General features: G+C 44.3%; 1 protein-coding gene across 1 annotated transcript in view; it reads right to left on the reverse strand.

Moving 5' to 3' along the window:
- Positions 1-25,536, reverse strand: part of LOC138259999 (solute carrier family 22 member 6-A-like) — a 697,494-nt gene that overhangs the window by 235,006 nt on the left and 436,952 nt on the right. The window lies entirely within an intron of this gene.

Below are 25,536 nucleotides of genomic sequence, written 5' to 3' on the forward strand. Positions count from 1 at the left end.
AAAAGTCAATCTAGCAGACTCTGTACCTTCTACTAATAAATATTTTTTTAAATGTATATCACTCTTGCTACCATAATCTTTCCAATTTGTAGCTCCGCAAATAAGAGGTGCTACATTTACCCAAATTAATTATACTCAAATAATTGGCTTATTTCAATCTGCTAGATGTAAATTGGTCAAATAATATGAAGACATTTAAATCAGAACGCAAAACATTAGCAGTAATACATATTCTATTACAATTCACATTCAGGGCATAATCACACAATGTATCACTCTAGCTCTACGGACATGCTATTGAACATCAATTTAAAAAGTATTACATATGCACTTTAAACACATCTCAAGTACCTGCTTTAGAGTTGGTGTTGGATCTAAAATCTCTGATTTGTGGAGGCACTGCTAAATCCAGAGGAGAATTGAGAGGTGGGATTTCTTGCACAGTAGGGAAAGTAAATGGATCACCCATAGTTTTTCCTCCAGAGTTGGCACTTTCTACTGAAATCACCTGATTTTATGATGACAGACAACCCTTTTTTGGACTATAAGGGGGTCTTTTAGAGTTTTGTGAAAGTAGACCATCTGCTGTAAACAGATGTTTCTGACACTAGAGCCTTAACTGATTCTACTGTCACAAACCTTTAGTAGGTGGCCCATCCACAACAGGGCTACCACCTACAATGCGCCCGAGGGCCTACTCTGTTTAAAACAGGACTTTCTACACAGGTTGCTTTGATGTTTGACAAATGTGATGGTCAAAGTCTTGAAATACAATGTTATGGTGCTCCTATAATTACATTTCTGCCAAAGCTCCTCTCTTCATGTTGACAGGAACATTTTTTTGTGAAAATGCCCACCAGTATGGCAGGGGTCTTATAATATGACAGCTGGACTGGGGAAATAAGTGTGTCAACCTGCCCAGCGGTTTGGCAGTCTTGGTGGGAGCACGTGTTGGTCTTTTTTGTTTGATACTGAGGTGGTACATGGGACTACCACTTGGCTAGGTGAATAAGAGTGGTATTACAACTTTGTCTTACCAACATGGTATGAGACTGGGTCTTTCACAACTTTTTTAAACAATTACGATTGGTGGACTCATGATCAGTTATTGACTTGGAGCCAACATAACTTTATTTCATGTGACTGGAGAATATAAGCAACAGCTATCTAAAAGATTTCTAGTTATTGGTAAAAACAGCGTTTTAACATTATGGGAGAGATTGAAATCCAGCTCCATTCCCCCCTTACTTTACTTATCACTTCTATTCCCCCCATAGTTCACTGAAATGTTTGTGGCATCATCAGATTCATTCCTACCACCCTCATCAACTTAAGAAGTCTAGGCAGTCTTATTGCATCATCACTAATTTGGCATTAGTCAAAATTCACATCCAAACTTTTTCAAAGGAAGGCTTCAAATCTTTGAGTGTCACTGGTTATTTCTCCATAGCACACAGGTTCCATATTTTGCTCCACCCATTGTGATATTAGGTGACTTTGTTACCTTCCATTTTTGGGCTATAGTCAATCGAGCTTCCAGCAGCAGGTGGGTAATAAATTAGCCATTAGCCAAGGACAGTGCATACAGACCCTCATTGCTACCTGTCCCTGAAGGAACATTAGCATGTCCATTGTTAACAAAATATTAGTAATATTTCTAATAGAGAGCCCTCCACAATTATTGGACACCCTCATGTGTTGCTTGTAAATGTTTGAGGGGCAGGTACTATCATAACATTCTTTTATAACCATTTGGACAACTCTGTGGCTCATCATCAAATCAAGATCCAGACTGCAGAAAAGTGGATGCTTAGGTGGAGGGATTGTGAGACTTCACAATATAAAAATGCCACAGTCTCTATTAGGTCCAGTTAATTTCTTAAACAAAATATCCAGCCCAGTCCTGGGTAGCTGTGGTGCACAGCATCCTTAGTCAAAGTAAGACGTGTCACACATTTAGAAGTGCCAAACAACAGGTAAGTAAGAAAAATGGCATAATGACAGAATTAAAATTCAACACCAATTTATAAAATTATGGTGTATTTTTATTTAAATTAAGTACACAAATGACACAAATCTATCCAAGGCAACTGTGTATAGAATTTGTTTAAAGGTAAGTAAATTCTTTTAGGATCAGTGACATAATATTGCTCCAACAAATTTCAAGAAACACAAATATTGGAAATTAAATTTTGATAATAACAATGTTGACTCCTTATACATGACTATAAAAATCACTAACATCAAGCACACAAATATTGTTGACAAAATACACATTTTTACATATATTGATAACAAAAATATTGGAAACACAAATGTCATCATCTACAAATAAACATTGCAAAAATATTAAATACCACAAAATAGACTACATTATTATTGTTATAACAACTAACAAATCCATACAAATCCATAACAAATACACTAAAACATAAATTTTAATATAAACTAATAACATCAAATAAACTCTAAACTTATAATAAACATTTACAATAAAATTAAAATATATCACCCAAAAACTAAACATTAACCCCAAAATTATAGTATGCCAAACAAATATACAATAAATACACCAAAAACATTATTATTAGCTGTAAACATTTCAATACAAACAATAATATATTATATTAAAGCAAATAAAGTTGTATTGAAATAAAAACAATTATATATAATGCAACATAAAACATAAATTAGCATTTACCAAGCAAGGATTTAACTGACAAAAAATCTAATCATAATGACCCAACCAATAAAATAACATTATGAACAACTTTAACCAATGCAATGATTCATCCAATATAAAAGACACACTAATTAAAGCAAATACATACTTCAAAAATACTGCAAGAGAAGGAGACTCTGGCAGATCCTTGCAACAAACTATTATATACATCCCTACAACTACAAATTGAAGTAAGTAATACTTATATTTAAACTACAAAATTGGATGTTACTAAACTACAAAAATTATTAATTACAAGTAACTATTAACACACCCTGTAACTTTTATCATTTAACATGGAGTACCTAAAAGAAAAGAACTTCCAAATGTACAAACTGTTAGAATTTCTCAACTATAGCAAAGCACCAAGAATTTATAATGAAGTAAGTATACATAAAAGATGAATTAGAAACAAACAAACTGTGACCAGAAATAAACCTAACTCCCTAACTCTTGACAAACTAGCAAAAAAATACAATTTTAAATTATTCTAACTTTTTTCCTCTTTCAACAAAAAACAAACACTTGCTCCACGTTAAAACAAGTCACTATGGGCTGATGTAGGAACATTCCGAATTGCGACCCACAAATTGCGAGTCAGAGCGACTCGCAATTTGCAAGTCGCAGTTCGGAATGTTGGATGGTGTCCCTGACACCATCTGTGACTCACAAGGGGGTCGCAAAGGCCTACCTCATGAATAATCATGAGGTGGGTCGCATTTTGCGACCCCCTTGCGGATGGCGGCCCTCACAGGGATGGTGACCTGCTCCGGACAGCAGACCACCATGTCTGTGACTGCTTTTTAATAAAGCAATTTTTTTTTGTTGTAATTCAGCCCATTTTCCTTAAAGGAAAACGAGATGCATTACAAAAACAAAAAATGAATTGTTTCATTTTTTCAGAGCAGGCAGTGGTCCATAGGACCACTGCCTGCTCTGAAAGAATGTTTGCATTGCCATTCACAACGGGGAAGGGGTCGCATGGGCACCCCTTCCCTTTTGCGAATGGGTTACCACCCATTTCAAAAGGGTGCAAACTGCGATTGATTTGCGACTGCGTTCGCAGTCAAAACCAATCCTGCATTGCACTGCGACTCACAATTAGGAAGGGAACACCCCTTCCTAATTGCGACTCACAAACCTGTTTTGCAATTTGGTAACTAGGTTACCGAATCGCAAAACAAGGTTTGTGCATTGCAAAGTGCTTTTTGCACGTCGCAAACAGCGAAATTCGGTGTTTGCGACGTGCAAACTGCTTTGTACGTCTGACACTATGGGCCATATGTACGAAAGCTTTTTCCCATAGACACAGAATGGCCCTATATTCTTAAATATATTAATTACTAACATGCAAACGTTAATCTATATTATAAATTTATATTATTGAACTACTTACAGATATAATGACAGAAGGAACCAAATCACTGCAAACAACTTAATGAAACGTATGCTAAACCTGGATGATGGAAGGGACCTTCAAACTGTGTCCAAAACTGTTAACTCAGATACATTCATGGTGAATAACAAAACACCAATATCCTTTCGTATATGCTTTACTCCCAAACAAGCAAAGCAGTAACTACTATGAACTCCTAAACTGTATAAAACAACAAACAAATATCTACGGCCTCCAAACATATTCATAGACTTTGAACAAGCCACAATTCATACAAATGTACCACCACATTGCCAATCAAGGCTGTTACTGTCACTTTAGTTAAAGTATATGATGACACCTCTAAAACTCAACACTAAGGACCCAATTACGAGTTTGGCAGTTAGAAGGCAAGACTGACCAAGCTGGCAGTCCCTAAAAGAACACCATGGAGGTGGTCTCCAGACTACCGCATTAGGAAGCATATAGGCAGAATCCTTCCCGACAAGCCAAAGTGCTGACCACCATCGGCATGGGGCTCTGCTATCTTGGTGGTCTGTACTCCAGCACCCTCAACACTTTGGCCAACTGCTGAGCCGATTACAAACAAACAGTGGACGTGGCAGTCCCCTATCAGTGGTTAGTTTCTCAGAGGATGAGTTGAAAGTCATGGTAAATGAATTCATAAGAGTAGAGCCACAATTATTTGGATTCCCAGTCAGCACTCTTCTCAGTAGGAAAGTGGAACTGTGGCAAAGGATTATTGACAGAGTGAATGCTGAAGGCACCACCCTGCGCACAATGGAGAACATTAGGAAGAGGTGGAACAACTTGAGAGGAAAGGTGTATTCCCAGGCTTCCATGCAATAGATGGAGGCCAACAAGACTGGTGGTCACCCGCCTAGTGCCCCATTACAGCTGTTTCACTGGGAGGAGAAGGTCTTGGCCAACCTGCATCCTGAGGTCTGGACGGGAATACCTAGGGGAGCAGAGTCTGGTAAGTTTCAACACAAAAACTGTCACTAAACTTCAATGTCCTGCATGCTCACAGGTCAGCCTTTGCCACCATGTCATTCACTGACTTTACCAACATTCAACACGCACAGTATCTGAGATGTAAGACTGTCAATGTGTATTGTTGGACCTAACATCACAGATACCAAGGCCCACCACAAGCCATAAGTTGGAATGGTGCCTGTAAGTGCTTCAATATCAAAAAACATCCCACCACTCAGGGTATGTTTTAACATGTATATGTATGCTCCAACCTAAATGCAGTCTGGCTACAGATATGTAATACCCAACATTTGTCATGTGTTGGGAAGTAGAGAGAGTGATCTGACTGCAACTCCGAGAAGGCCCTGTTTCTGTAACTCCAACCACCAGCCCAGTGTGCACTTACCCAAATAAACCTGTGTGTAATCTCTCAAATGCTCTTCACTCACCTGGGAGTATACCATTTGTCAAGTGTTGGGAAGTAGGAGTGAGGGGCTGCAACTGTTTCTGTGAGTCCAACCACCAGCCCAGTATTCACTTGCCCAAAGGAACCTAATTGTTTTCCCTCAAATGAAATGTAATCATCTGGGAGTATACCAACTGTCTAGTGTGTGAAGTAAAGGGAGTGACCTGACTAGAAGTCCCAGGAGGCCCTGTTTCTATAACTCCAACTACTAGTCCAGTGTTCACTTACCAAATTAAGGTGTTTACTCACCTGGGAGTATACCATTTGTCTAGTGTGTGAAGTAGAGGGAGTGACCTGACTGCAAAGCCCAATAGGCCCTGTTTCTGTAATTCCAATCACCAGCCGACTGTTTACTTGCCCTAAATACACCTGTTTGTGATCTCTCAAATGATTTTTACTCACCTAGGAGTGAGCAATATACAGATCATGCTCTACCTAGCTCCATCTTGACCTTGTATTCCAAGATTAAACTATTGAGGACAGGAATGACACCTTACCAAGTGTGTATACCAAGTATTCCTAAGGCTTTATGCTCCATCAACAGATTGGTAGTGGCAGCCAATATTTGACACAGCACTGCACACATGATGACTGCAGATACATATACAACACAATTGTGTGTTTGCCTGTATCTCACTCATCTAGGCCTCCGAATGGTCAAATGCACATGTTGCCTCTCCAATGTGTTGGCTTCACTTTTGGCAAGATGTCATTTTTATTCCCTAATCCGAAGAGCAACGGATCAGCACATCTAATGAGCTGCTTCAGTCTAATAGTTTAGGCAAGCTTCACATGTCATGTAAAATACTCCAATACAATGGTAACATGGCACAATAGGCTAACCTACAACTTAAGAATGTCCAATGTCTCTACTTACTGTAACACAAAACCTTTGGAAGTAGATGTCACACTTCGACTAATAACAATGTACTCTCTTTCTCAATAGGTCAGGCTGGCTAGCACAGCCCCTGGGCAGACCTCGTCTACCAACCAGACTCCCATTGTACCCCTGAATGAAGCCCTCAGTGATGAAAACACTCCTGGACTTGTGGACGTGGATGACAGTGCTGGCACATCTGGGCCACCTGGTCAGACAGCAACAGTGAGTCTCACTGTGCCCACAACGACAACGACACTTCCCAGCCCTTTGGGGCAAAATCACAGGCAAAAATGCACTCCCCATCCTGTGTACCTAGCACTGTTTCATCCATCTTGTGCCCCCAGTTCTGGATCTTGAGATGCAACCCAATGATCCTTACACTAAGCGTGCAGGACCCAGTTGTAGAGGGGACCCTGTGCCAAGGGCACAGGCTTATGGAGGTAGGGTACGTGGGAGGGATACTGTGGGCCAGCAGAGTGAAGCCCCTGGGGCTTCTGTCGACCAGGATACCATCAGCCACATTTTGGGGTCTATCAGGAGTCCCAAGGCATGATGGGCAGGTGCTAACTGAACTCTGGGAAATGAAGCAGCTGCAGAGGGACATTATCCGAAAATTGGATTACCACAATTCCAACATGGGTATCCTAAAAGAGGTACTGAGGGACAACCACACAACGCTGAGCAGGGCTTTTCAACCACCATCCATCCCTTCCTGTGGGACAACTACCTCAAGCCCAAGTACACCTGTGGCAGCCACAAAAAGGGAGGCCCTGCCAGAGGCCTAACCACCCTCAGACACCCTTGCCTCTGCAGCAGCTGACTCCCTCCCCACAAGCGGGGATGTCCATGCAAGAATTAAGGAGGTGCGAATAACAAAACATCCACCACTGCCAGCAAGAAACCTCTTGCTTAATGTCTTCCTTTCTGGGTCAATCATACACTCTGTGGACTGATCCTGAACCACATTCCAGTTCCAGTGGAAGGAATATTCTGGACTTTGGACTTCCAATGGTGTGGCATCTACTCCAATGATTTCATTTACCATGACTGACCCCTTCACTTTATATTTTTGTTTCTTTCTGTCCCAAATTTATTGTATTAGCATTGTAATAAAATCAGCTGTCACAAACTCATTGTCTGCTGTCTTGAATTTCACATTTAGCTATGTAGATATGTAAGACCATGTGACCCATACGATGAAGATACAAGCTACTTGTAAAAGCAGGGATATGTTGCCTGTGCAGTGTCCAGCTCAGGATTATATCCATTAAACACCAACACATACATACAAGTTTCTCGTTTCAGAAGAGGTTCTATTACATTGTTCAGCACATAAGCTGTCAAGATGTCAGAAACACCGACATTTAGACATGACCATATCACACTGTGTAGGCCACCAAATATACTGGTACAGAGCCCAGAACATTGTAGAAATTGACATCTCAGACATTGTCCTGTTAAATGGGCAAATGATATTGTTGATGTCATCAGCTTGAGCCATATCCCCTAGCTCTCCAAAGGAAGCCCACCTCATAGAATGCAACACCCAGACAGATGTCACTACAACTCCGGTCACAGGGTCATTACAATCCAGTGTTACTGTATCTGGTAGTATGACACAAACAAATGTCAGTGATGTGCCACAGGCACTTTGGCCTACAAAAATGAAACATATTAACAGCTACAAAAAGTTCTGACAAAAAGATTGTTTAGCCAATGTGAAGGGGAACTGACATGAATTTGGCCTACAACAAAATTTTTACTGGCCACATGATAACACAAATGATGCATCATAGCCACCACCAACAACAAACAAGTCCAAACTGGAGAACAAAGTCTGTTAGGAAAATCAGACACAAACATAGCAACATCATCAAAATGTGAATGTGTCGAAAGCTTCCTCATCAAACACCATTTGGCAGATTTAGCATCAGCTCCCTAACTATTTCCTAAAATATACTCCACACATCACAACTACAGTTCATTGTGAAGTTAAAGTCATGACATTTCATGACATACTTGCACTCTTAAGAAGCTGTTGATGAGATCTTCTTGCAAGTCAGCTTCTTTCTCTTCACTACTATCATCTTCATTTGGCATTTCAGTTTCCTCACCCGGTGGTGCCTCACGCTCCCCCTCCTCTGGGGTGGAAGGGATAATCCTCCGTAGAGTGATGTTATGGAGCATGCAGCATGCCACAGTGATCTAACACATGTTCCCGGGTGAGGAGAGGAGGTCTCCCCCAGTTTTGTCCAGACAGCAAAATCTGACCTTCAGGATCCCAAAAGCCAACTCCACTGCCTGCAGTGTTCCTCCATTGGCCTTACTGAAGTGGCTTTCCCCTTGCGTAGTTGGATTCCTCAGTGGTGTTGACAACCAAGAACAGCTTGGATATGCTGAGTCTCCTGTTTTGGAATGAGAAATAAATGCCACAATTAGTCACTCACTTCATGATTGTAACATCTGACATTATACACATAAAATCCGGACAGATGTTACTTACGAACCAGCCATGCCCTCTCTGGTTGCACTTGTGACATTAGTTGGGGTATGGTGCTATTCCCGGAACCAGACACAGACATTTGAGATGTAGAGATCTGACAAGCGGATAACTTGCATGTTGACACAATGGAAGTGCTTCCTGCTGCGATGGATTTGTTCACTGGCCTGCGTACAAAGGCAATATGTGTGCCATCAGTGGCTCCCACCACATGTAAGAGGTGACCAAAACCATATAAGCCAGCCTTCACATTGGCTAACTTCTCATGTCTGGGGAACATGATAGAGCTGTCAACGTGTTTCACCATTGCTGATAGCATGCCTCTTAACACACCACTGAACACAGGTTGGGACATACCACCAGATATGACCACAGTATATTGGATGGACCCTGTGGCTAGGAAGTGTAATACTGCCATGGGTTTTACAATGGCTGAGATGCATGTTGGATGTGTGCTTTCAGGCATCAGAGCTGGCTCCAACTGATGACATGAACCCACAATAGTTTGCCTAATCAGACGAACTGTTTGATGATGTTTGAAGGTCTGGCAATGGACGGTACACTGAAGATTGTAATCACCTCCCTCTCCCAGGTTACTTATTTGTGAAATTAAATGAGTTGGATCATTTGTCTCTGTGTTCACACCAACATACATGATGAATAGGAGCAAAATCATGTGACAAACCATTATTGACTGGAAAAACATTACACATCAAAGCTGTCTACTACTCAAGGGCCAAATGTGACCTGCATGGTTGTTTACACATGTGTCTGCAACATAGATGTGAGCATTACCCAACTATCTGCTCTATATGTGTCCCTTGAAATTTAACAGTCTGTTCAGACTGCCACAAATACCGTCACTGGCAGTTGACAGTGCACTGCCGTAATATGCCATCTGTGACCAGCAACACACTACACTGGTGATTGTGTAGGTGAACCTACACAACAAGGCTGCTTTACATTGTTTGAGATGATAAGACACATATATTGATGTTGTGATACATTTAACAGGGCCCACTACTGTAGCTACAATGGCCAAAATGGCGGATGCCTGACCTGTTTCACTGGACATTAGGAGCCGTCCGTGGCAGAAGTTGACCATGTAGTGGGCAGTTTCAACCATAGCGGACACAGCCATAGGCTAACACTGGTGACTGTGACATTGCGACCCAACGGCTGTGGCCGTCAGTGGTGAACTGCATACATGTATGCCACATTTTGCTAAATCACTCACTTGACTCCTGACACTGATGCCATCAACACTTCCACCACTTCAGCTGCTGTGTGCCACTTCTGGGAACAATCATGCCAGGCCAACCAGGTGAAAGGGTCACTATCTTCTCTCCTGAGGAGCTGGAGAGGCTGGATGAGGAGGTCCTTCCCCTCTATGGTCAACTCTATTGATCACTAGAGGAGCAGGGAAGAACCTCATAAGCATATTTGACTCTGTTCAACAACAGCCTTTCCTTCCTCATAAGCTACAATGTGCCTCTGAGTGCCAGTGAGACTTTTTTGGGTGCTTGTTGTCACAGTTTGTGTTCCTTACAAGGGATGTACATGGTGTTGGTAGTAGAGACAAGTACTCTATGTATTGCACATTACCATTTTGTGTGTTGTGTGATATGTGATAAGCCCTAGATCTTCCTTCTGTTGCATTCATACATCTATTCACAACCATTCAATGACATTTCTTTGGCTATGATGTTTGTAAATGTAAAACAACATGTATGTGCATTATAGCATGAGCTGGGTATGTATGCTGTTTGAGTCATATGAGGATTTTGTTAGCAATATGTATAGTCTCACAGATCATTCAGCCCACAACTGGCCTTGCCAAACTGTTGTATGAGAACCATGTAAAAAGTACTATGCCCTTCAGAGTGCTACACAATCCTGAACTGAGATAGAGGATGGGCACAGGATGTACTGTCATGCATGGAAATGCTAGAAATGTGTTTGTCATGTAGATTTTGTTTGCTCAGCCTGCAGAGACCAAGGTCTGTCAAATGTTTTTCCCAGTATGGGACACTGACCAGGCTGGGGGAGAGTTACTGTGGCTATGTAACTGCGACACCAGGCCCACACCCTCTAGACCTGTGGGAACTTGGATGTGGCCAAAATTAATATTCAGTGGCATGACTTGGCCTGAAGTCCTATGTACATTGACTACATTAGGAATGGGTATTGAGGTAACCCCCTGACTAGGACATACTTCAGTTGACCCTCATTGGCAATGTGTGTCTTTGACCTATGACAGGTCCTTTACTCCCACAGCTCTGTTGTCACCCTTACATAGGTCTTATTTGTACATTATAGATGTATTGCACACATGACAAACCTACAGTGCAGATAGTTGGTTAATTCAGGTGAGGGCATGACATGTGACTCATTAGCTTGGCTACATTCAACCAATCAGACCAATCATACTTTAGTATGTTGGATGCCGTCTCTGTAGGATTGCCACATATGGTAAAAGGTGTGTTCTGTGCTACAGGTACATACCTCACAAATTCACTCTAAAGTGGTATGAGATTGCATTGGCTAGGCCACATGTCCACACATGCACAGGTAAGAGACTTCCCGTGCCACCCATGGCAGCCCTTTCCCTGTCACTAAAGTCTTTTATAGTCTGTACTATGGTAGTTGGTTGTAGGGACTGTATGCATTGCATGCATTAATTCAATGTGGCTGGATGTAAATGTGTCTGTCCAGTCAGGCCCAAGGAGTTTGTCCTTCTGAAGGTCCCAGTGTTGTGTTGGGTGTCACTGTGGCTCACATTACAGCATATGTTGCTTCAACCTGGGCTTCCTGATATCAGTGGGCTTGCCTGGTCAGTGTAGGCCATGAGCAAGGTAGTGTGTGAGTCATAAGATGACTCCAAAAGCATGCATTTATGTCCCTGTACTTATCAGCATGTGTGCTTTACAATTTTGGTGTGTTGACAGTTACAACATTTTTGTGCTTGGTGTTACTGAAATGTGTGTGACACAACCAGTTTGCCAAAAAAAATGGAATTGTAGCTTCTTCATATGTCTATTGCATCCATGCAGGTTGTGAGAAAGTAGCCTCTTTCTAGCCTTGTTACCCCCACTTGTTTGCCTGTTTGTGAGTATATGTCAGGGTGTTTTCACTGTCTCACTGGGATCCTGCTAGCCAGGGCCCAGTGCTCATAGTGAAAACCCTATGTTGTCAGTATGTTTGTTATGTGTCACTGGGACCCTGCTAGCCAGGACCCCAGTGCTCTTGGGTTTGTGGCCTATATGTATGTGTTCTCTGTGTGATGCCTAACTGTCTCACTGAGGATCTGCTAACCAGAACCTCAGTGGTTATGTTCTCTCTGCTTTCCAAATTGTCACTAACAGGCTAGTGACCAATTTCAACAATTCACATTGGCATACTGGTACACCCATATAATTCCCTAGTATATGGTACTGAGGTACCCAGGGTATTGGGGTTCCAGGAGATCCCTATGGGCTGCAGCATTTCTTTTGCCACCCATAGGGAGATCTGACAAATCTTACACTTGGCCTGCCAGTGCAGCCTGAGTGGAATAAGGTCCACGTTATTGCACAGCCATTTACCACTGCACTTAAATAACTTATAAGTCACCTATATGTCTAACCTTCCCCTGGTGAAGGATGGGTGCAAAGTTACTTAGTGTGTGGGCACCCTGGCACTAACCAAGGTGCCCCCACATCGTTCAGGGCAAATTCCCCGGATGTTGTGAGTGCGGGGACACCATTACACGCGTGCACTATACATAGGTCACTACCTATGTATAGCGTCACAATGGTAACTCCGAACATGGCCATGTAACATGTCTAAGATCATGGAATTGTCACCCCAATGCCGAGACAATTCCATTATCCCCCAGGTCTCTAGCACAGAACCTGGGTACTGCCAAACTGCCTTTCCGGGGTCTCCACTGCAGCTGCTGCTGCTGCCAACCCCTCAGACAGGTTTCTGCCCTCCTGGGGTCCAGGCAGCCCTGGCCCAGGAAGGCAGAACAAAGGATTTCCTCTGAGAGAGGGTGTGACACCCTCTCCCTTTGGAAATAGGTGTGATGGCTGGGGAGGAGTAGCCTCCCCCAGCTTCTGGAAATGCTTTGATGGGCACAGATGCTGCCCATCTCTGCATAAGCCGGTCTACACCGGTTTAGGGATCCCCCAGCCCTGCTCTGGCACAAAACTGGACAAAGGAAAGGGGAGTGATCACTCCCCTGACCTGCACCTCCCAGGGGAGGTGCCCAGAGCTCCTCCAGTGTGCTCCAGACCTCTGCCATCTTGGAAACAGAGGTGTTCCTGGCACACTGGACTGCTCTGAGTGGCCAGTGCCAGCAGGTGACGTCAGAGACTCCTTCTGATAGGCTCTTACCTCTCTTAGTAGCCAATCCTCCTTCCTAGGTAGCCAAACCTCCTTTTCTGGCTATTTAGGGTCTCTGCTTTGGGGAATTCTTCAGATACCGAATGCAAGAGCTCACCAGAGTTCCTCTGCATCTCCCTCTTCACCTTCTGCCAAAGGATCGACCGCTGACTGCTCAGGACGCCTGCAAAACCGCAACAAAGTAGCAAAGACGACTACTGCAACCTTGTATCGCTTCACCCTGCCGGCTTTCTCGACTGTTTCCTGGTGGTGCATGCTCTGGGGGTACCCTGCCTCCTTTCTGCACCAGGAGCTCTGAAGAAATCTCCCGTGGGTCGACGGAATCTTCCCCCTGCAACCGCAGGTAACAAAAGACTGCATCACCGGTCCTCTGGGTCCCCTCTCAGCACAACGAGCATGGTCCCTGGAACTCAGCAACTCTGTCCAAGTGACTCCTACAGTCCAGTGACTCTTCAGTCCAAGTTTGGTGGAGGTAAGTCCTTGCCTCCCCACGCTAGACTGCATTGCTGGGTACCACATGATTTGCAGCTGCTCCGGCTCCTGTGCACTCTTTTGGGATTTCCTTCGTGCACAGCCAAGCCTGGGTCCCCGAAACTCTGACCTGCAGTGCACAACCTTCTGAGTTGTCCTCTGGTGTTGTGGGACTCCCTTTTGTGACTTTGAGTGGACTCCGGTTCACTCCTCTTCTAAGTGCCTGTTCCGGTACTTCTGCGGGTGCTGCCTGCTTCTGTGAGGGCTCCCTGACTTGCTGGGCGCCCCCTCTGTCTACTCATCCAAGTGGCAACATCCTGGTCCCTCCTGGGCCACAGCAGCATCCAAAAACCCTAACCGCGACCCTTGCAGCTAGCAAGGCTTGTTTGTGGTCTTTCTGCGTGAAAACACCTCTGCAAGCTTCTTCATGACGTGGGACATCCATCCTCCAAAGGGAAAGTTCCTAGTCCTCTTCGTTCTTGCAAAACACCAAGCTTCTTCCATCCAGTGGCAGCTTCCTCGCACCCTCAGCTGGCATTTCCGGGGTTCCTGCCCACACTCTTGGACTTGGTCACCTTGTCTTAAAGGTACTCAAGTCTGGAAATCCACTGTTGTTGCATTGCTGGTGTTGGTTTCCTTGCAGAATCCCCCTATCATGACTTCTGTGCTCTTTGGGGGTTGTAGGTGCAATTTACACCTACCTTACAGGGTCTTGGGGTGGGATATTTTTCTAACCGTCACTGTTTTCTTACAGACCCAGCGACCCTCTACAAGATCACATATGTTTGGGGTCCATTTGTGGTTCGCATTCCAATTTTGGAGTATATGGTTTGTGTTGCCCCTGTACCTATGTGCTCCTATTGCAATCTATTGTAATTTTACACTGCTTGCATTACTTCCTTTTGCTATTACTGCATAATTTTGGTATTGTGTACATATATTTTGTGTATATTTGGCATCCTCATACTGAGGGTACTCACTGAGATACTTTTGCGATATTGTCATAAAAATAAAGTACCTTTATTTTTAGTATATCTGTGTATTGTGTTTTCTTACGATATTGTGCATATGACACCAATGGTATAGTAGGAGCTTTACATGTCTCCTAGTTCAGCCTAAGCTGCTGTGCCATAGCTACCTTCTATCAGCCTTAGCTGCTAGAAACACCTCTTCTACACTAATAAGGGATAACTGGACCTGGCACAAAGTGTAAGTACCTCTGGTACCCACTACAAGCCAGGCCAGCCTCCTACACAGGTCAACGCCCATCAGAAGAAAGAGATTTGGAGAGCCGTCACTTGGAAGGTGTGGACCTTGGAAGTTCATAGCTGGCAGAGCGCCCACTGTGGCAAGAGTTGAGAGGACCTGAGACGCTGAGCCCAGAAGATCGTTGAGGTCCAGTTGAGGCTGTCCTCCCAGCGTGGGTGGGGAGCACACTGGGGCCTGAACCGCTCATGGCCTGCATTCTGGTGGTGGCCTACCCCGAGCTTGATGGGCATTTGAGGGAAGCACAGCAGCTACAAGGGGTGACTCCTAGGCATATTCCTGCCTGTTACATTGCCACGTTGATGTGTGAGAGTCTGCCATGTCCCACTGAAGATTGGAGATGGGCCATGTGTGACACACAAGATGAGTTATTGTTTGTGTAGATATGGAAGTTGGTGCATGCTGATGTGCCTTGCCTATTGGCCCAGTAACCTAGGACCCACAGAGTACAGCCTACTAACAATATACTCTTCAGGGCCAACACATGCCTGAGTACAGTGATCAATCAGGTCATGTTGTTTGTTGTTGAGGGTGTCATTTGTACTCAACAGTCCACTTGTCTTCAGTGTGTCAGCCCCAACAGCAAACAACATGAAGTAATAAATCACTGTATTTACCCATGTGTCTTCTCCAGTGAGTATATTGGTCCACGGAGCACGGCCCCCATACTAGATCGATGGCAGTGCGTTGATTTGATGTTGAGTTAAGGGACACGGGTAGGTGTGTGGTCTTATCGTCAGTTGCGTCCATGGCAGCATTGATTTTGTGCTTCTTCTATCAGCTGCAGAAGTGGCAGGGCGTGTAGGATCAGCTCCATGGCAGCACAGGGTGTGTGAAGCTGCCTACAGGGGAGTTTGTGTCTTACATGCCTCTGTTTCCGTCAGCTCAGACGTGTGTGTTGGACTGCCACAGTCATGGCAGCAGAAAGCAACATCCTATGTCCTACGGAAACAGTAGCAGTCTGTCCTAAGACACCTTCATTGGCCTATCTCACTGCTGCCGTGCTCTGTGCTGTCTGGCAGTGCTGGTGGGACCTCAGTAGTCTTTCTTCTATGGAACCGCAACTGAAGGTGGTCAGACCTCTGCCCGCCCAAAGTCGTAATCAGGCCCTAAGTGTAGATTATGCTACTAATAACCAGTTCACCTTTGAAGAAAAAAAACTGTAGCATTAGCCTACATCCCTGTCACAGAGGTAGTCAACTGCTATAACTTACTAATAGAAAGCTCTTTCTTCCAACAAAATGAAGACAAACTTAGTCCCCTAAAATACTTTTTCGAAGACACATGGGTTGGTAAACTGTATCGTTCCAGAGATAGATGCAAGGCAAATTCCAGGTACCATGATAAAATGTTTATGAGAGCACCTTCGCACAGGAAGACAAAACAAACAATACAGTGGAAGGATGGCACAATACCTCCCAATATACACTAGGCAGAACAACCTGTTACCCAAATTGGCTCTAAACTTAGCAGACAAACTAAAAAAATGTGAGACATGGTACAATGTAAAGTAAAATTTTCATAAATGACAAATGACTAGACTACTTAGAAACATTAGCCACATCTATCCTCAAAAATACATATTAACACACCAAAAAATTCAAAATCTACAACATACTCTGAAACTAAATACATTTTAATAATAGTATGAATATTTTATTACATAAGTGAAAGAATTATAAAAAATCTAACATGTTGTAATCAAGGACATGATAACAAAAACAAAAAAATTATAATAAAAAAGATGTATAAAACTAACCAACTATCTAACTAACCTAAAAACTAATCCAACCCATCACGTCAAATACATACAACACATAATCCAAACAATTCCACATAATATTAACAAAAACATTACAATATCACATTTGTCATCCACAACAAAAAATTGTATCAGACTTAGGGCCTGATTATAAGTTTGGTGGTCTGAAGATCACCAAACTGGTGGTGCAGTCTGACCGCTGCAATCCTGGATTATGATCCTGGCGGTCAGACTGCCAGGAGACTCCCACCCCTGCCGAGATCAGGGATCCCGATGGGTTGGCGGTGGCGAAAGTCATGGTCAGACACGGCGGTACTACGTTCAGCACCACCATGCTGATCACGACTTTAATTTAATTTCTGCCAGTCTTTTCATGGCAGGGCTCCTGCCATGAAAAGGGTGGCAGAAAGGCAGAGGTGAGGCCACAGGAAAGCCCCTGCACTGCAAAACAATGTCGCAGGCAGTGCAGGGGCTCCCTTTCAATACTCTTGGAACATGCACGCTCTGCTATGGCAGACATTGTGGATTCCGAGGGTGCTGTGTGCGATGGCATTAGCCTTGGCTCTCTGAGAGAGGCGAGGCCAATGACGCTGCAGTGTTTCCACCAGTCATCCCGGCAGAAACATCATAATATGACGGTGGTAAGGCCGGTGGACAGGCGGCCACCTCCTCACCACATTATTGGAGTTCAGGCAGTTCAACAGCTGAACTCATATTGAGGCCACTGTTTTGTAGCTGCAGATTTTTCACCATCGCCACATAACAAAGAATAGTAATCATCCAAAAAAGGAAGGAAACAAATAGAAAAAGCCCCCAGGAAATGTAAAAATATTAACAATGCAAGTGAAATCCTGCTAAGCAAACTAAAGTCTGTACGGTCCATTAAAAAAAATAAAAATATTTAAAAAAATAACCAGTGCAGGAAAGCAAGAAGAAAAGGAAATCTAAGTAAATACAATTGGTTTGTAATAAAACAGAACAGATTTCCTTTAAAAAATGTACACTCCATCTTCCCATCAAAATCGTTCATAGACAAAAACGTGTAAAAGAAAAGTTAAACACCCAGACATACAATACAGTGCAGAACCTAATATACACATATATACCATATAGTCATCAAAACGTAAGTAACAACGCATATTTCAAAATTACAGGCATACAATATTAATACATTTTAACCCCTTCTGTGCTGAGGACAGAACCTTCTGTCCTCGCACTCGCCCGCAGGGGAAGCGCTGGCACTCCCACGTGGGTGACAATTTCAACCCCTTGTCAGTGATCTGATGACATTGTCGAATGCATGGTGCATCGGCGTCATCAAATGCAACTGAGACATGCTGAAAACCATTTGCTTCCAGTGCATCTTCAGGAGAGAATGAATTTTAGGTGAGTCTTCTCCAGGCGCACTTGGGAGGGGGAAGAGACACAGTGGGAAAGGAAAGGGTTTTTCCTTTTCCCTAGTGTCTGTTTGGAGCGGATTCTGCTCCACGATGGCGGTGAGGGCCGAGATCCTGAAGCAGGATTCCACCCACTGGGCCATGAGGGGTTTCTTTTGTGTTGGGGGCACAACCCCTTGGACAAGGGTCGCTCACCAAGGGGACAATTGCATCCATGTTTCTGCCCACTTGTGGATTAGATTGGCCCTTTTTTGGGCCAATCTGCCCCACGGGGTGGCCAAAACCCACTAGAACACAAGGGATATTTTTATACACTATGAAGTACACGTAGCGGCCCCATGGGCAATGGTTGCCACCTTTGGGGAAGAATTTATGTAGTTATTCCTCCCTCCACCCATAGGGCAGGTCAGCCATTTTTAGGCTGATCCGCCCACTGGCGAGAGAAGCCCACTCAACCACTAGGGTTTTTTGTTGTTGTTAGGGGAGCGATCCCTTGGCCAAGGGTCACTCCCATTTGGGGGCATTTTTTTTTATGTGGATCGGTCCTTAGGGTGGGGCAGAAGGCACTAGACACCAGGGATTTTTGCACAATTCGTTTTTGGGAATATATTTTGGCTGTTTCTGCCCTTGGGAGCAGATTGGTGGTATTTGTTGGCCCACTAGACACCAGGGAACATTTCTGTGTATGTGAACTGGAGTTCAGCTGAGTGTACTGTGTTTGGGTGCGTGTGTACTGGTACTTGGCTGGCACTGTGTGTGGACTTGTGCTTGGTTGGTGGTGTATGCGGACTAGTGCTTGGCTGGTGGTGTGTGTAGACTGGCTTCTTGCTGGTAATGTGTGTGGTTGGCACTTGGGTGTTGATGGGTATCATTTTACAATATTAACTGTGTTATTTCTTTTCATCATTTGCATTTGTAATTGTAATGTTTTATTTCTCCTTTTTATTCTGGTATAAAACAATTGATTTCCTTTGCTGCAATTCCTGCTTGCGGAATCGGCACTCATATATCTGAAGGTTGGGTAGTTGCATGTGTTTTGTAAGAAAAAGTTTTTTGTACTGTTTTCTCTAAATGAGTATCATTGAATGCGTGTTTTATGAATGGTATAATAATAACAGCATATTTAGTTTCTGTTTTATTGTGTCTGGAATTATCCTTGGATTTGTGTATGCTGTGTATTGTGTTGTCTTGTTTGTAATGTTCTTTTGTGTTTCCTTTCTAGTGGGATATTGTTGGTGCTTTCTGTGTCTGTTCAGAGTAGATGCTGGTGAATCTAGGTGTCTCCGGCAAGTGTCTCTGGCAAGTGAGTGGTACAGTTTTTGTTTATTTAAGTATTTTTGATAAAGCCACACTTTGTGTATTACTTCTTTAGCACAGTGTTGGTTATTGTTGACTTATTTGTCAAGTTACTTTTATTAATAAGGATTATGGCTACCTGCAGGATTACCACTCAGCAGGTAGCTGGTTTGCTTTTCAAATCTTCCTCTGAGCATGATTATGAGACTGACTCTGCATTTGAGGCAGAGGAGGCACTGCAAGATTCTGGCAGGGACTTTTCTGTCCAAGAGGAATCATCTGATGATGAAGTCACCCTCAGTGCAGAGGAAGTGCCTGTTTTAGAGGAGGACACTGATGTGCCAATGGTGCAGCAAGAGGCAACTGGATTGTAGCCTGTCAATGAAAGGCTTCTGATTTGTATTGCTGAACTCTGGGTTGTCTCAAACATGGTGCAGCCAGCGTTGCCTGCCTTTACTGGTGTCGTAGGGTGTAGAGTGAATACTGAAAACTTTTTGCCTATAAATTTATTTCAGTTGTTGATGTAAAATTAATTTTTTGATACCATTGTTGACTAGACTAATTTGTATGTTGAACAGTATTTTAGGGACAACAGTGCCAGACTTAAACCAAACTCTACGGCTAGCCAATGAACTCCCACAAATATGGATGGGTTGACAAAGCTCTTGAGTTTAACTTTTTTGATGGGCTTGATAAGGAAACCAATGTTGTCTTCATGTTGGTCTACTAGTCCCTTGTTGGCAACGGCTATATTTCCTGAAACCATGAGTCGTGATCAGTATTTGCTTCTGCTTCAGATGCTGCATTTTGTTGCTAATGCTTTAGCATTGCCACAAGATCACCATGATTGTGACGTCTTTTTAAATTAGGGTCTGAACTTGATCACTTTTAGATCAGTCTTTATAGATCTATGCTCCAGGAAAAGAAGTAGCTGTGTATGAGTCTTTGGTCCTCTTCAAGGGCTATTTGGTTTTTAGGAAGTATATTCCTAGCAAATTATTATAGAATTAGCCTGTATATGCTGTCTGAGAGTAGGACTAGATATGTCTATAATTGCAGGGTGTACACTGGTAGGGATTGCAGTATTGACCCACCAGGTTGTCCATCTACGTTCGGAGTTAGTGAAAGAATTGTGTGAGGCTTATATTTGGTATAAGAAGTTGGCTACTGATCTCCTCCATTTAGCAACCGCTAATGCTTTTGATGTGTTCAAGGATTATTCTCCAGAGTCAAAGATTATTTTGGTTAAGTTTCAGGAGTTTGTAATAGTCAGCCTTGTTGCAGTGGAACAAGCATGTTTTCCAAGAGCTGGAGTGGTGGAGGATGTGGCTAGATTAAAAGATCACCACTTTTTTATCACATTCCTCCACACCCAAAAGTTTAGTCCCTGTAAGCGATGTAGAGCCTGTATGCGAAGAGGCATGTAGAAGGAGAGTAGTATGCACTGCCCTGATTGTCCTTCTAAATCTGGGCTGTGTTTTCTGGCTTGTGTTAGAATGTACTGCACGCAAAATACTTTTTGGGAGCACCTGTGAGCATTGTCTGTTCTGTATTGTTTTATATTTTTGTTCAGTTTCACAGTTGGCATTAGTGTGCTGTATTAAGTTAGAGCTGTTGTGTTTGTAGTTTTGTATTTACATACAATTGGTTTGTGTTGTATTTTTTGTTTAAAAAATGTGATGGCGGTGTGCATGGACTGGCGCTTGGCTGGCGGTGTGCTGTGACTGGCGATTTGCAGGCTGTGTGCCTCAGCTGGCACTTGGCTAGGGGTGTGCGTGGGCTGACACTTAGCTGGCGGTGTGTCTGGGCTAGTGCTTGGCTGGTGGTGTGAGTGAGCTGGTGCTTGGCTGGCAATGTATGTAAGATGGTGCTTGGTTGGCGGTGTGTGAGTAGTGACCTGCTGCTGGTCACTACACACACTGCTAGCTAAATGCCAGTCCACACACTTCATCAGCCAGTGTGATTGCTGTCAGACATGTGGGCATATGAAAGTGATGGGCACTTGAATGGCGCTGTCTGTTGGTGAGATTGTTGTGATGTGCTGGGACTGAGACATGAATGGTCTTGTATGTGTCACATATCAAAGGTGTATGAATGGATTGTAAAGCAGTTGGTGGCAGGACAAAGCTTTACAGCTCATGGGCTGCCAGTCATTGGTTCAGTTTTTGACCTTTCAGTTATTAACAGTGCATTTCATTTTTGTGAAATCCTTTGTTAAACTTTTATATATTGAACCATCACTCCCCCTCGGCCCAAATCCAACCAGTATGTTTTTTGTACTTGATGAATATGTGGTTGTGCAGAAATAATTGTCTTTTCTTCTTTCTCTGCCAGGGTGTACATTGTCTCTACATTCTCTTTTGTTGTGAATGTCGTTATATGCTGGGCCCGCAGCTTGTGGAGCCGTTGGAAATTGGAAACGGGAGTGTCCAAAGATGGTGCAGGAAGGTATTGTTCAGCAGAGTAATGACATCAACTTATTCCAGAACGTGAGAGGACCGAGAGTAAGAAGTCCTAATCCAAATTTTCAGAATATGTGAATCAAATGCAGAAATTTAAACCCATGGCGCAGGTGCAAATGCCACGTGTACAAATGCCACAGTTGCAGCCAATGCAACAGAAGGTTCCCATGGTAGAAAATTCAAATACCTCAAGCCCCGATGGAACAGCAACAGATGAAGCTTTCAACAGGTCACAGGTCAGAAGCTTAACCAAAGTAGTAACACAGTGCACCAATACCCGTTACACAGTGAGAATGGAATAAAAGATGATTGGACGAGTGACAGTTCAGATGAGGAGCCGTGTGTGCTTACATCTTCCGTAGAAGTAGATCAAAGAGGTCCCTATGCGAAGGGAAAGGTTATAGTCACAGAGTTCCATTCTTGGTTTCCACGGGAACTACACACTCTACAGTAAGAAGTGCAGAGGTTCCAAATTTGCCCCTTTCAGATAGAATAATTCAGGTTGTGGGAGTAGCAAATCAGTATTTGACAAACCTGATTACAGATCCAGTTCAAGTTGAGATTGGCACCTTCCAGGGACTGCACAAATTCTTAGTCTGTAATTCAAGTCCAGTATCCCTACTGAGAAGGGACTTGCTGTGTAAAACGAAATGTTCGATAACTTGAGATTCAGACGAATAGTGATGATGAAGGTGACCAAGCCCCAGAGTTAGAAAGCAAGACTACAAATGAGGAGTACCCTCTGACTGAATTTTTCCCAATGTTCACAGTGAAACAGCTTTACCTTGTGTAGGAAGTTGGCCCTGTATGCACTATTTTAAAGTAAGGAATAGTATGCACAGAGTCCAAGGGTTCCCCTTAGAGGTAAGATAGTGGCAAAAAGAGATAATACTATTGCTCTGTTTTGTGGTAGTGTGGTCGAGCAGTAGGCTTATCAAAGGAGTAGTGTTAAGCATTTGTTGTACACACACAGGCAATAAATGAGAAACACACACTCAGAGACAATCCCAGGCCAATAGGTTTTTGTATAGAACAATATATTTTCTTAGTTTATTTTAAGACCACAGGTTCAAATTTTACATGTAATACTTCAAATGAAAGGTATTGCAGGTAGGTACTTTAGGAACTTTGAATAATCAAAATAGTATATACAGTTTTCACATAAATCACATATAGCTATTTTAAAACTAGAAACAGTGCAATTTTCAACAGTTCCTGGGGGGAGTAAGAGTTTGTTAGTTTTTGCAGGTAAGTAAACCACCTACGGGGTTCAAGTGTGGGTCCAAGGTAGCCCACCCATGGGGGTTCAGAGCAACCCCAATGTTACCACACCAGCAGCTCAGGGCCGGTCAGGTGCAGAGGTCAAATGGTGCCCAAAACGCAAAGGCTTCAATGGAGAAGGGGGTGCCCCGGTTCCATTCTGCCAGCAGGTAAGTACCTGCGTCTTCGGAGGGCAGACCAGGGGGGTTTCGTAGGGCACTGGGGAGGACACAAGTTAGCACAGGAAGTACACCCTCAGCAGCACGGGGGCGGCCGGGTGCAGTGTGCAAACACACGTCGGGTTTCCAATGGAAATCAATGGGAGACCAAGGGGTCTCTTCAGCAATGCAGGCAGGCAAGGGGGGGGCTCCTCGGGGTAGCCACCACCTGGGCAAGGGAGAGGGCCTCCTGGGGGTCACTCCTGCACTGGAGTTCCGATCTTTCAGGTCCTGGGGGCTGCGGGTGCAGAGTCTTTTCCAGGCGTCGGGATCTTGGAGTCAGGCAGTCGCGGTCAGGGGGAGCCTCGGGATTCCCTCTGCAGGTGTCGCTGTGGGGCTCAGGGGGGGCAACTCTGGCTACTCACAGTCTCGTAGTCGCCGGGGAGTCCTCCCTGAAGTGTTGTTTCTCCACAAGTCGAGCCGGGGGCATCGGCTGCAGAGTAGCAAGTCTCACGCTTCCGGCGGGAAACGCAGTTGTCTTGAAGTTGCTCCTTTGAAACAAAGTTGCAGTCTTGGGTGAACAGAGCTGCTGTCCTCGGGAGTTTCTTGGTCCTTCTAGAGCAGGGCAGTCCTCTGAGGATTCAGAGGTCGCTGGTCCCTGGGGAAAGCGTCGCTGGAGCAGTGTCTTTAGAAGTGGGGAGACAGGCCGGTAGAGCTGGGGCCAAAGCAGTTGGAGTCTCCGTCTTCTCTGCAGGGTTTTTCAGCTTAGCAGTCCTCTTCTTCCTAGGTTGCAGGAATCTCAGTTCCTAGGTTCTGGGGAGCCCTTAAATACTAAATTTAAGGGCGTGTTTAGGTCTGGGGGGTTAGTAGCCAATGGCTACTAGCCCTGAGGGTGGGTACACCCTCTTTGTGCCTCCTCCCAAGGGGAGGGGGTCACATTCCTATCCCTATTGGGGGAATCCTCCATCTGCAAGATGGAGGATTTCCAAAAGTCAGAGTCACCTCAGCTCAGGACACCTTAGGGGCTGTCCTGACTGGCCAGTGACTCCTCCTTGTTTTTCTCATTATCTCTCCTGGACTTGCCGCCAAAAGTGGGGGCTGTGTCCAGGGGGCGGGCATCTCCACTAGCTGGAGTGCCCTGGGGCTTTGTAACACGAAGCCTGAGCCTTTGAAGCTCACTGCTAGGTGTTACAGTTCCTGCAGGGGGGAGGTGTGAAGCACCTCCACCCAGAGCAGGCTTTTGTTTCCGTCCTCCGAGAGCACAAAGGCCCTCACCACATGGGGTCAGAAACTCGTTTCTCAGCAGCAGGCTGGCACAGACCAGTCAGTCCTGCACTGAACAACTGGGCAAAATACAGATGCCCTCTGTGTGCATTTTTTAATACATCCAACACTGGCATCAGTGTGGGTTTATTATTCTGAGAAGTTTGGCACCAAACTTCCCAGTATTCAGTGTAGCCATTATGGAGCTGTGGAGTTCGTTTTTGAGAGACTCCCAGACCATATATTCGTATGGCTACCCTGCACTTACAATGTCTAAGGTTTTGCTTAGACACTGTAGGGACATAGTGCTCATGCACCTATGCCCTCACCTGTGGTATAGTGCACCCTGCCTTAGGGCTGTAAGGCCTGCTAGAGCGGTGATTTACCTATGCCACAGGCAGTGTGAGGTTGGCATGGCACCCTGAGGGGAGTGCCATGTCGACTTAGTCATTTTCTCCCCACCAGCACACACAAGCTGGCAAGCAGTGTGTCTGTGCTGAGTGAGGGGTCCCTAGGGTGGCATAAGACATGCTGCAGCCCTTAGAGACCTTCCCTGGCATCAGGGCCCTTGGTACCAGGGGTACCAGTTACAAGGGACTTACCTGGGTGCCAGGGATGTACCAATTGTGGAGACAATGGTACATTTTAGGTGAAAGAACACTGGTGCTGGGGCCTGGTTAGCAGGGTCCAAGCACACTTCTCAGTCAAGTCAGCATCAGTATCAGGCAAAAAGTGGGGGGTAACTGCAACAGGGAGCCATTTCTTTACACAAGACCCCCCAGCCCACAGGCCAGGAGACTCAGCCAAAGCTGGGAGAGTCTTCCTAGTCTGTCAGGCGAGGAAGAGTAGATGAAATAGGCTGGTTTGTTGCAGGGC

This window comes from Pleurodeles waltl, chromosome 9 (assembly GCF_031143425.1).
Source record: "Pleurodeles waltl isolate 20211129_DDA chromosome 9, aPleWal1.hap1.20221129, whole genome shotgun sequence".
NCBI lineage: Eukaryota > Metazoa > Chordata > Amphibia > Caudata > Salamandridae > Pleurodeles > Pleurodeles waltl.